At 45.1% G+C, this 13,218-nt stretch overlaps 1 long non-coding RNA gene across 1 annotated transcript; it reads left to right on the top strand.

The window, feature by feature from the left end:
• Positions 1–8,032: 8,032 nt before the first annotated feature.
• Positions 8,033–10,206, top strand: LOC144170502 (uncharacterized). The gene is made up of 4 exons (XR_013322623.1): positions 8,033–8,553; positions 9,514–9,640; positions 9,719–9,940; positions 9,990–10,206. It is a non-coding gene; the product is annotated as an uncharacterized LOC144170502 (long non-coding RNA).
• Positions 10,207–13,218: the final 3,012 nt, after the last annotated feature.

Here is a 13,218-nt window from a genome sequence, read left to right on the forward strand (position 1 = left end):
TTGTGAAAATATTCTCCAACTGCTCGATGAATCTGTAAAAGCGACCATGGGGGTAAAGCAAACCTCCATTATCCCGAAGCCTTGTGTACTCAGCTGCACCTAGCCTCAAAACGGTGTCTTTTCCTGTGAGTAACAGTGCACAGCATTCCTCACACTCTGTCTTGAGGACAGTTTTCTTGGCAACGTACCCGCAGTCATAGAAGATTATACCTCTTGTCGCTTTTTGCAATGATGCATGCAGTCGTGGTCTGAACTTATATCGGGCTGCTGCTGAATTTGAAGTTCCGCCACAGACAAGTGCGCGTGCGTGCGTGCGTGTGCGCGCGCGTTGTATGCGTCCGTGCGCGTGTGTGTATGTGTGTGTGTGTGTTCGCACGTGCGTGCGTGCGTGCGTGCGCGTACGTTCGTGCCTGCGTGTGTGTGTGTGTATGTGTGCAAGTGTGCCTGCGCGCACACACACACGCACGCACACACGCACACACACACGCCCCTAGTAGCACAAATTGTTGCCGCAACGTTTCTGCCGTGTTGCCAATGTTGTGTAACGTTAGGCAACGTTACACAACGTGGTGACAATGTTGCCGAATGTGGGCCAACATTGGACACATTCAGCAACATTCCCGCAACGTTTACAAACAACGTATAGGCAACGTTGCCCGTATGCACATTTTTCACGTTGCAGCAATGTTGCCAAATGTGGGCCAACGTTGGAGACATTCAACAACATGCACGCAACGTTTACAAACAACGTATAGGCAATGTTGCCCGTATGCACGTTTTTTCACGTTACAGCAATGTTGCCAAATGTGGGCCAACTTTGGAGACATTCAACAACATGCACGCAACGTTTACAAACAACGGATGCGCAACGTTGCCCGTATGCACATTTTTTCACGTTTCAGCAATGTTGCCAAATGTGGGCCAACGTTGGACCCATTCAAAAACATTCATGCAACGTTTACAAACAACGGACGGGCAACGTTGCCCGTATGCACGTTTTTTCACGTTCCAACAATGTTACCAAATGTGGGCCAACGTAAAATCAGTGTTGGACGCATCCAACAACATTCACGCAACGTTTAACGCATAGGCAATGTTGCCCACATGCACATTTTCTTGCGTTGCAGCAATGTTGCCAAATGTGGGCCAACGTTGGATACATTCATGTAACGTTTAAAAACAACGCATGAGAAACTGCCATTTACACGCTTTTTTCGCGTTGCAGCAATGTTGCCGAATGTTGGCAAATGTCATATTTATGATGATAAACGATTTCACGTGGAGTTACATAAGCTGCCTAAAACTTCAAATGATCCCGTACAGCACACTTGAATGTTTGCGCTATAGTTACGGGATACGTTAATTTCGGGAGTGTGGTTAAAAGTGATCAACGCGTACGTACAGTTTCTACATATTTAGCAATGCTCACGAAAAACCTTCAAATTAACATTGTCTGTGTACATGTTTATCTAGGTTGCCGCAATATTGAGGAATGTTGAATGTATAGCAGCTTTCCATTTATTTATTATGTGAAACACCACACTAACCCATGTTTTGGAGAAATTACGTCGCCTATAAAAGTTCAAATGGTTATGCCCAATGGACGTCTTAGCCACAGTTCACTGCAACGTTTTTAGATTAGATTGGTTTAGAAAATGTTGGTTCACTGTACCATCGCCTCGTGTACTTTAATTACTGTACTTTAGCTGCATATAATACGGCACTTACACGCACACGCACGCACATAAATGAAATCCCCATCGTCACCCTGTCTACTGCAGGACGAGGGCCTCACCCATGCAGGAAAGAAAAGTATTCTTTCCTCCTTGCACTGCACTTGCTTCGCGCCATCTCCGCGACCCCGACCTGCCCCGACATACAACCCCCCCCCCCCCCTCCCTCCTCGCCCGCTCCATCGCAAGGGGAAAAAACGTGGCCGAGCTTTCTCTTCTCGCGCAAACCCTGCCGCAGCCCAAAACGAAGAATCTGACGCCCCCGCGCCGGCTCCCTCCTTCGCCCTGAGCACGGCTTTTGAAGCTCCTTTCATGGCGGCCGAGCTCGTGCGGGTCATTCAAAATGCAAAAAGGAAAAGTGCGCCCGTAGCCGAGAGGCAGCACTCACGCCTTCTTGACTTTGCAACTTCCACTTGTCTTCCGGCACCCTCCCTGCTCAATTTGGCCTCCAACTTGTCCCTCCCATCCTAAAAAAGAACAAATCTCCCAAACTTTTCTCCTCTTTTCGTCCTATTTCATTCACGAGCGTTGCCTCCAAAATTCTTGAATCCATGGCGCTCGCACGCCTCGAATTACAAGTATGCACGAATCTGCAACTTGAACCCTGGGCCGCAGACGGGTTTTCCTCGCCAGTGCAGTGCCATTGGATTCAATTGCCGACCTTGTCTCTGCACTAGAAAACGCGAAGGCTACCAAAAACCGTGGCCTTTGTCGTCCTTTTGAACATTAGCAAAGCCTTCGACCGCTTACGCCACGAGGCTATTCACGATGCAGTAAAACGCTGCAAAATTACTCGGCCGTCACCCTCATCTCCCCGACGTTACAAGACTGGACGAGGCCCGCCACTCCATCGCGCAAGAACCAAACAAGCAATACCCATACGCGTGGGTTGCATCATGCAATGCACCCGCTCGCATCCCAAGCATCAAATTTGGGTGACAAGAATCCTGCCTACTCAGCAGGCTCCGTAACTGGCTCCGTACTGCAGCCTCCGTACCAGTGCTCACCTACAACTGAATGAGAAAATCAACAGTCCCACTTGTTCTTCATCCACATAAATCAAGCAGCCTAAAATATAGAATCCAATTCGCGAATCAAACATAAAGGCAAACCAGATTTCGCTCAAATTCCAAATCAAATAACTACCCGCTCTTCATTTAAAATATGAGTTACAAACAGGCCAGAAAATATTTTGGAGCTGGAAAGACGGGGATGAGGGGAGATTTGAACTAAGACACACTTTGTGTGGCTGGGGCCCCTATATGTACACCACGCTATTAATGCGAATTATCAGTGTAAGGAAAAATGTAAATTTGTGGACGTCCTAGTGATATCGCGTAATGATGTTATAACACACTTGCAGTTATATCGCACGGATGTCCACAAGCAGATGATCTTGGGTGAAACATATTGTATGGACATCACATGAATGTCCTGAAATGACATTGGATATTGTGACCATTTGTGGATATCCTATGGACTTTCGTGGTTTGCTGGGTTCAGAGGCAGACCGCAAAAACCCTACATCGATGTGTGATCATTTAGAAACACAGCTCTCGAAAAACTGCAGAAATGCATGTGGAGAAGTGTCACGCTGAGCGTGTAGATTCCCTCATGAAATCTTAAAGGAACCGTGAACGTTTGAACGTTTCTCAAAACGAAAGAAACGCGTGGTGCCGGTCCGACGGATGGCATAGCCAAACTCGGCGGCAGATCCGTTTATTTTAGTCCCTCATTTGTTGGATGATCACACAATATTATCTTAGAGTGGATGCAGCCTCGAATAAAATAATACCGCCATTCCGCGCATCGTGCGTTACAAGCCAGGTGCTGCACCGTTCTAAGACGGTCATTTTTTTCAAGATGGCCGCCGGCTGTTCCATGAATGAAATTCGTTTTTATTTCATTTTTTTAGTAAGCGGGTAAATCTCATCGCCGTTCTTGGTGTTAATGAAAATATACCACAAATATGGCACCTTCGATTGAAGGTTGAGCGCGAACGAAATATTTTTTTGTTCAGGAAAAACTTACAAAAACACTCATTTATTGCTGTATCATTTTGTAAAGCTAAAAAAATACACTAACAGGCTTCGTTTACGTTGGAGAACAGAATTTTAACAGGGCAGGCAGGCAGATTCCCGATCATAGCCAATACTTTCTAGCCTCACTAAGTTATCAGTGTCGTGCGTGAGCTCGCGTCATCCGCAAATTCCCCCGCAATGATCGTGTTGGCAGTGGTATTTCTTTGTGTTGCACATGGGCCCGCGGCGATTTCCTCCACGTGTAAGAAATCGAACTTCTATTATTAGTCACGCAGGCGTAATTATTATAATCATCGAAAAACTACGTCCGATAAATATAAATACAGTAGTCACTCGTTATAACGAAATCGCTTTATTCGAAATATCGCTTCATTCGAAATTTATTCTGGTCCCAACCCAAACGGATGCATTTTAGGCCGCATTACTCGAAGCGCCAGAAGAGCTTGACCCGCTTAGAGCGAATTAAGTGGCGAGCGGAGGCGTCGCCGTGCCGCGGTGACCCAGTGGCGAATCAGGCTGTCAACATGGCAGGTCAACACAAGCTGGTACTTCGCCGGCGGTTTTCTCGAGCCGGTCATGCTCGATTCGGGTGATCCCCATTTTGGGCAAACGGTCCAAATGCGTGGTAGGGTCATTGAACTTCGTCGCAACACATTGGTCAAGGGCGTGGACACGACGGTGCGCGAACACTGGCAATCGAACCGTAGAATTGGCAGTGTCGCCGACAACGAGGCGCCGAAGAACTCTTGTGTTGCAAACTTCACGGCTGCACAACTCGGGAAAACAATTCCCAGTGATCATGCAATGCCCCTAATGCGAAACCGATCAGTTTTCATGATTGTGCTTTGTACGCCCAATGAGCGGTTAATCTTTTTACTATTACTATTTATTTATTTTTTGAGCTCAACAAACAACCTCCGTCTCGAGCCAAGGCATCTGCGGCGCTTTTCAGCGCAAAACTCTCGTATAGCGTTTCGTGACGCCCGCACGCCCCCCTATAAAAGGGGCACTGCCGCTGCCAATTTTTGTGGGCGGCGACCATAGCCTCCTGCATTGCTTGGTCAAATGGTCAAATTGTAGCAGGGGTTGCTCTCGCCCGGCAAGAACACGAAACAGCCACCACAGCTTACTCTGAATAACGTTTTGCTTCAGTGAATACATTATGGTTTGATTCCTCGCAGCTGTGGCGTATAATAAGCTAAACTGGTTTAGCTTTTCTCGAGTGGTTGCTTATATCAATATACCGCTTATAACGAAATTTTTCGCCGTCTTGCTGACTTCGCTATAACGAGGGATTACTGTATCTGTATTCTACATGTTTCCTCTTAGTTTTACGGAATAGCAAGCTCAGTTTAAGCCAATCTTTGCAGCGCGTTATTTGTTTTCATCAGTAAACATGCAATAACAAGAAGTTTGTGTTCCCCCTCGCCCCCTACTTGTTGCTTATCCCTGCTCCATTTATATGTCCCATTTGAACTTCAGGCTTCGTAATATCGCTCAAAAACAGTCACTTTCAAAAGCAATCATACTCGTCGTGCTAGTCGCACTTTTCTTATAGAGTTGATGAACAAATTTTTACTTTTTTACGGTGAGGTGCCCACAATAATTTGAAGACATGACTCAACAACGAAGCACCTTATTTCTATACCCGTTTTTTTTTTCATTCACTTTTCCTAAAGGTATATACGCATACGACGTATACACGTAAAAAATTCTTGGCGGCGTGCATCTGGCACATGAGTTTCTTGAGGACAGATTGGACTTACAATAACTCTAAGCGGCCGGTTTTGTTGGCTATGGACGCGTTTCCGTGAAGTCCAGTCCCCGCGAAATTTGTGAACGTGTGCAATGAAGCGTCGCTGTGCCACACCTAGTAAAAAGCCAATCAACTAGGCACGACAGTCACGCTCTGAAAAATCAATACCTGCATTGTAAATCAACTTAGATCCGTGTAAATAACACCCAAATAATCACGTGTTTTAAGCAGAATTTCACTGATGTACGAAACCAACTTTTCCATTTTGCGAATGCACTCTTATTGGAACATCCGTGCGCTCAACGGTTCGCACCAGCCCCTGCAGGTCGTGTCGCTCATGCAATTGGTATACCGATTGTCTCATCTTATAGTGTGATTTAGTTATTCTAGAAACCCACCACAGTGGCTGTTGTGCTAGCGCTGAGTCCAAGGATTGAGCCCGAGGACGCGGGCTCGATTGCAGGCCGCGGCAGCCGCTTTTTGTGTGTGTGTGTGTGTGTGTGTGTGTGTGTGTGTGTGCGTGCGTGCGTGCGTGCGTGCGTGTGCGTGTGCGTGTGCGCGCGCGCGCGTGTGTGTGTGTGTGTGTGTGTGTGTGTGTGTGTGTGTGTGTGTGTGTGTGTGTGTGTGTGTGTGTGTGTGTGTGTGTGTGTGTGTGTGTGTGTGTGTGGAGGCGAGAAGCGGAAATGGCCGTGTGTTCGGGATTTCGGTGCACGTTAATTAGATCCCCAGGTAGTCAAAATTAATCCGGAACCCTCTACTACGGTGCGCCTCATCGCCTGTGTAGCGTCGGCGCATGAAACCTCATAATCAGTCAAATCAGATATTTTAGGGCGATTTTAACACATCATTAAACTTAAAGAGCAAAACACAGCTGCTGAGCACCGATAAAGCCGCGCAGCTTTCACCCTCAACTGTGCGTTGTCACTTATGGCCAACTATCGGGCTGTTTTCGTGAGTCTTTTACAAATGCCACTCGGGTGCGTTTTTGTCCATGTGCATGCCGCATATATCCAGGAAACTGACCAAATGCACAGCGCCTGCTAATTAACCCAACGCGCGCGTGAAACGGATGGCGCAGCATTTCGACGTCGTGAGGCACGAATGAGAGCTTGGGTTTCATTGCCGTGTGTTATTTTGCAATCATTATTTGCTGAATAAATAAACAAACTGGAATTTCAACAAGAAAATAGCTTTTTATGCCATCGTCAAATGGTATCTTCTCCGCCTTGGCTTCCTTTACGTTCCATAGCCGCTCACTTCACCATGACATCATACCGAAATTTAACGCGGCCTCTTTACAATGGAGATGTGTTCTTTTGGGAAACGTGCACCATATGGAAAGACAAAGTGATCGGGTATACGCCGTCTTTTTCATTCGAGGTGTTGGCCGTATCTTTAAGAAGTTCGCGCACATTTCTTTCATAACTCCCTGAAAACAGCATCCAGAAATGACTTCCCAACTTTCCTTTCCTATTGTTAAAACATTGCGCGCCTTCCTTTGGTAGTAAACGGATGCATTATAAAAAGGTAATCGTGCATCGACAAGGAAAATTTCCAGTTCCATTTTGCTAAGTTTTCACAAGCGACTCGCACTATTAACTTTCTCTCTTAAAGGAGTACTGACACCAAATTTTTGCTTCATGTTTTTATTCGTTAGGTGTAATAGATGTAATATTTGGTAAATGTTGCCGTGAATGGGTATTCTAGCGATTGCGCGATTACAATGGCGACCTTCGGAAGCCTATTTATGGCCCCTTTAAAGCATGCATGGCCGGGTTGTTTTATGTTGCCGCCTGTATATCCTTAAACAAAAATAATCTAGATAGAAGGCTCAAACATTGCCTTGTTGCTGGATCCTCATAATTGCTCGAAAAAATTAATTTACTGGAGAAATTTTATATGCAAGCTATATAAATTTCTGTGCATCATATGGGTGTGCGAGCCGTATACATGTCGCCAGCTAATTACAATCGTGTGTTTTCCCTTCATATATACATTGCCGCAGTAATTACGGTTGATTTATGAAATAGATTAAAGCCCAAAGTTCATGTACTTTAAATTGCCCCCTTCTTGTGACATTTAGTCACTGTTATAGCCCCTCTGATCAGCGAACGTTCCAACTAGTCCACACCTTGCACCTTTGTTTGAAATAGACAACACGAAGTGGGCTGTTTTATATTTCAACTTCCCCATAGACATTTCACCTACCTCGAGCGCCAAAGTCAGAGCACCATGATATTGTAACATATATGAAACAATAAAACAAAACAAAGACCTAACCCTGGTGTGACACCCATTTTCCAGGAGATACTGCCTGTACGAAAGCTCATTGGCCTATTTCAAGGATCTTTTCTCATTATACAAACGAACCTTCCAAGTAACCTGAAAATTTTTGCTCTTGTTCCCTTCCAATAGCATTGCACACACTATCTTCAGATTTTTCCTAGTGTAATTTTTATTCGTAAGAGGTTCCAATGCATCGAACACTTCTCGCGTTCTGCTTGGCGCGAAACGAAATACAGCAGGGCGCCAGGCGTTCTCGGAACCCCGCCTTTTTCCGAGACTTCAGCTGGGAATCAGGCACGCTGTCTCGCGCATTCCTTTCTTCCTGCATGCCTTATTTTTTGTTTTCGTCGACGCTCCGTCCCGTCCCGTCCCTTCTGTGTGTCGCGAAGGAAGTTTCAGCAGCCGAGCGCGAAGGTGGGGATGGCCGAAAAAAAAAAAAAAAAAAGACCGAAAGAAAAGGCTTTCGTCCTTGGCCAGCGTCCTACCCTCCTCTCACACGCGCACACGTGCGCGCCCCTCGCAGAGGGGTCCTCCCCTCATGCTCCTTTGCGACTGGCAGCCGGCGGTGGGTTGGGAAGAGTAGACGAAATGCGCGCGCTTTTTTCAGAAAGGAGCAGCCATAGTGACAATCAAACGGAATGGAGAAGGAACCATGTCATACGAAATATTGTTGTGTGGCCGCATGTTACGGCGAATATTTGCGGGCCGGAAAGTTCATAGCAACCGACCAGTGAAGGTAAGCGCTCGATTTTCTGAGCTCGCCTCGTTCTTTCGAATGCAGTTTACTTCGTAAAAGAGCGGGAACAAGATTGCCCTCCCGTTTCTAACTTCTTAGCATATCCTTGCTTTTGTGAATGCGTACGGTTGTAAAAGGGGAACACGTATTCACTTAAATTTTATGGAAAGAGTATAATGAGAAATCAGGTGGGCGCTCAGTAGTAGATTTTTTGTTATGATGCTGAAATCGAGTGTATATATGTTCTGCAAGAACCTTGATATGTACGATTGGCTTTTAATTTACTTCTCGCCGCAGCTGCTCACGAACGCGAAAAATACAACTAATGAATATAACTTTGTTATGTTTAATTTCACGCGAGTTTCGGCGGCATGCTGTAACGGAACACAATTTAGCGTTGCAGTTAAGCCATATGTTATCAGCTGCTTATGCGAACCATCTTACGATGTAAAACAACGCCTGACGTCTTTGTAGTATTCACATATTTTCCATGTGAAAGGCTGGTCTACGTCGGATGCTTATAACTATAAAGAAAATAAATGACAAATAAAAATAAATAAATAAAATGATCAAAAATAACTAAAAATAAGAAAATAAAACAGCTCAAGCCAGTTTTTAGCACATTTTTCGAGAGCAAAAGGTAAAATTAGGCAACCAAGAAAATACACGGTTGTAATTTCATCTAGTTGTACATGTAATGTTTCCCTTCTTTACATTTGCCTGTTTAATAATTTTCGTTCATTGCGTTTTTATGTTTATGGCCATTGAGGTAATTATCGTCCTCTTTCAATGATTGCCGACGTACCACGTCGTCATCAGTTGGTCGGCTTCTCTTGTTAATTGAAAATTCTCTGGCAAGCTGTCTGATCGAAGACTTTTCACTTAATTACTCAATGGCCTGGAAAGAAAGCTGTAAGGTATTTTATATAATTCAGTATTTTGTCCTTTTCTGTTTTCCAGGGATGCTTGAGAAACCAACTCAAGCGATGTGCGTCACAAAGTTGGCACGGGCATTAGAAAAAGTTAAACAAGCAAGACAAAGTGAAAAGTGAAGAGGCCTGTTTTGCTATAATATTCCTTCCTAAAGGTAAGGTTTTCTCTATTAGCTAAAATTTGCTTCACTTCAGTTTTCTGAACCACTTCTATACACTCTGTTTTGTTTCAGAAATACCTTATGATTTACCAGCACCACAACATTGACACACGAATAAGCTCATCTGGCAGCAAGCGTCATCCAAACTGCAGGTGAGCTTCTGAGCACCCTGTGTGTTAGAGCAATGCCATTTTGTTTGTTTTCCAGGAATGGCAGTCAAACCTCATTTGAAGTGCCAGTACAAGAAAATTGATGAGGCCATATTGTATGCCAAAAGTCCTGGTGTTCTGAGAGGTGAGACATTGTCTATGCTGTAACAACTTTTTTTTTTTTCATTTCGCAGAAGCGTGGCAGTAACAACCCCATGTTACTGGATTCATGGCCGTCAAGTATGTCATCAAACTGACTTGTCAAGGCAGAAGAACAAGCAAGCCCAGGAGGAGAAAAACGAAGACAACGGCTGAAACAGCGTACTTGCGAAATTCAATTGCTTTAACACAATACGTATTCGGATCGATTGTTAATGGTAAAATAAAACGCACATGTTCTTTCATCTTAAAGAGTGTCAGTGTTGTTATTTACGCTAGCTGGCATGTTCCTTGCTTTAAAATTCCGCCATTTCTTAGTTTGTTATTTTGCCGGACTGCCTTAATTGTGTGTGTTGGTCAGTGTAGGGATCAAATGTATGAACATGCAGTCTAAAATGCCAGTTTATACCTTTCAGGAGTTTATGAGGACGAGGTTTGAAGTGCTCGCTTATCATGCAGTCAACAATCGTCTGTCTAGGAAAAAGTTAACTTATAATATTTTCATCTAGTTATTGTTGCATGTATATTAGATACATGTAACTGTAAGTTACCTGTACATTGCTGCAATATCATCGCTTCGTAAGAGAAACATTGCTTGAACGTCATATCAACAGTGCGCGGATCCGGCCCTCGTGGGGAAAAAATGTATCTTTAAAGTCGCGGTAACGTTGTAGGAAGCATCGCTTGAACATGATAGCGACGTTTTCTAAATGTTACCCGCACGTTGGAAAAATATAGCTGGAAAGTTACCGCAAAATTGTAGGAATGTTATTGCAACTTCATAAAAACATTGCTTGAACGTTGCAGCAACGTTCTTTGTATGCTAACTTCATGTTAAAAGTGTGGATCTAAAGTTGCTGCAAGATTGTAGCAATGTTATCACAACGTCCGAATGGTACAGGGATATGCTTAAATGTGGTATGCACGTTGCGAAAATGTAGCTGAAAAGTTGCTGCAATGTCATCAGAAAACGTCTCATAACGTTGTTCAAATGTGTCCCGCACGTGGCTGGAAGGTTGCTCCAAGAGTGTAGCAACGTTGACGAACGTCAGAAGCAACGTTATCCAAACATTAAAACAACACCCTTAAAACGTTGCCCCCATGTTGGAGCAATGCTAATATCATGTTGACGCAATGTTTCTGGGAAACATTGCACTAACGTTAAAAAAAGCGGACATTAGCCACGTTTTGGCAACGTTAAGGGGAAACGTTGTGGAAATGTTCGGGCAACATTCTGTGCTACTAGGGACGCACACACACATTTAAATAAGCCTGAGCCCGCCAGACTGTTTCTAAATATCAGCCCGCGTCCGACAGAGTATGAGCCCGAAAAAAATCGGCCTTTTCAATCTAGAGCGAATATATACACAGATATATCGCATTTAATTTTCTTAAACTTGGACCGAGCTGTGTACAACACACACACACATTTATATATATATATATATATATATATATATATATATATATATATATATATATATATATATATATATATATATATATATATATATATATATATATCCTAACATAGAAAATATTTTGTGAGTATAGTATCAGCGAGAGATATTTTTAACGGCGCCGCAGTGACCTCGCACTTTGATCTTTTTTGTTTTTTATTTAAGCTAAATGATCAATGCGGAAACATTTTAGCATCAACCATCACGAAGACACTGCATGCATGCGCTCGGGCAAGCACGTCCCAAAATATTTTTTGTTGAAGCCCGAGCCTGGCCCGGGCCCGAGCAAATGCGTGCTACCCGGCCCGGGCCCTTGCAGTGCACTAATTCACGCAACACACACGATACGTTTTAAAAACTTCACTCAAGTCAGCCAAAAGCATCAACATTCGCAACCGTCCGTAGCTCTAGGAAAAGCGCCACATGGCACACTTTATCGCGCGATCATTTTAAAAGTGCACAGTTCATTGGAACGCTGGTTACCATTAACATAAAATAATTACCGCTTTAAGGCCCAACCACATGCAGCGTATTTTCGGCGTCGCGCCAGCGCCAGCGTCGTTCGGCGTCGACGAGCGTCAGCGCGCGCGCCAAAATGCATGGCGACGCGGGCTGACGCTCCGGCGACGCCGATATCTACGCTCGGCAGATCTCGGCGCGAGCGCCGGAAGCGGCGCTGGTGCCAGTTTCCGGTTGTGCCAGTCCGTCTCGCAGTTTTAATGGCGGCCGACATGCCGAAAATCAACGCTGAGGCACTAATAAGTGCAGTCGCTGCCCGCCCCGCTCTATGGCAGGCTAAACATAGAGACAACAAAAACAAACACCGCAAACAGGCGTTGTGGGACGAAGTGGCAGCAGCCGTGGCGCCCGTGGCGAATATGGCGGCACACTGTTGCTCGAACGAAAGGCTTTCGTCGGCTTGATTCAGCCGGCAGTTTTTCTTCAGCATTTAAACAACGCAGTTGGATGCGGTTTAGCAACGTTAAAGTCACTTCAGTGCATTTATAAACAAAAATAAACGTTTACTTTAAAGCCTAATTACAAAAAACTCTGCACAACTTGTTTATGTTGGCACAGAGCTAGGCAAGCAAGTCTGGCAACACACACAGACGCAGCGTCGAGCGCGCACGCCGGCGCGTGATTTCGCCGGTCCCATTCGGTTACTCGCCCTCTCCTGCGGGCGCGCACGTTGACGCCGAACGACGCTGACGCTCGCGCGACGCCGAAAATACGCTGCATGTGGTTGGGCCTTTAGAAATGCACGAGTTCATGAAATGTGCTGCCCACGTCTCGCAGACGTAAGATAATTATCAACAGTTAGGAACTCAACAAATAAAAGCAGGGTAAAACAAATCGCAAATATAAAATATTTCTAGCAATCACATAAATTTATTCGGGGTGCAGTCCCACCCCACAATACCGCACAATCCTTTCAAACTGCATGAGCCATGGCCCTTCGCAATTAGAGACCGTCGCACGCATAACACCCTGTCCGTATTACCAATAAAAGACAAAATCAAGAACACTCAAGGATCAGTGCAGTGTCTGCAAGGCTCCTCTTGTAATTACACACAAAAAAGACCATGTGCAGCGGTTAAAAAACGTCAAAACACAGCGGGAATCACCGAACAGCAGCATAGCGGCACGCCGATCAACGCGCGCCGCTTCGGCGCTTCGGGATCTCCTCGGGCGGTGCACACCAGCGCCACGCGCGGCGGTTAACACGTTTGGCTTCAAGCGCGCCGTGGGGAGCAGCCGCCGCTTTTTCCACTACCCAAATATTCTAGTTCACTCTACTACAAGC

The sequence above is a fragment of the Haemaphysalis longicornis genome, unplaced genomic scaffold, assembly GCF_048455015.1.
Source record: "Haemaphysalis longicornis isolate Haplotype H1 unplaced genomic scaffold, Haemaphysalis longicornis Haplotype H1 scaffold_2, whole genome shotgun sequence".
Lineage (NCBI taxonomy): Eukaryota > Metazoa > Arthropoda > Arachnida > Ixodida > Ixodidae > Haemaphysalis > Haemaphysalis longicornis.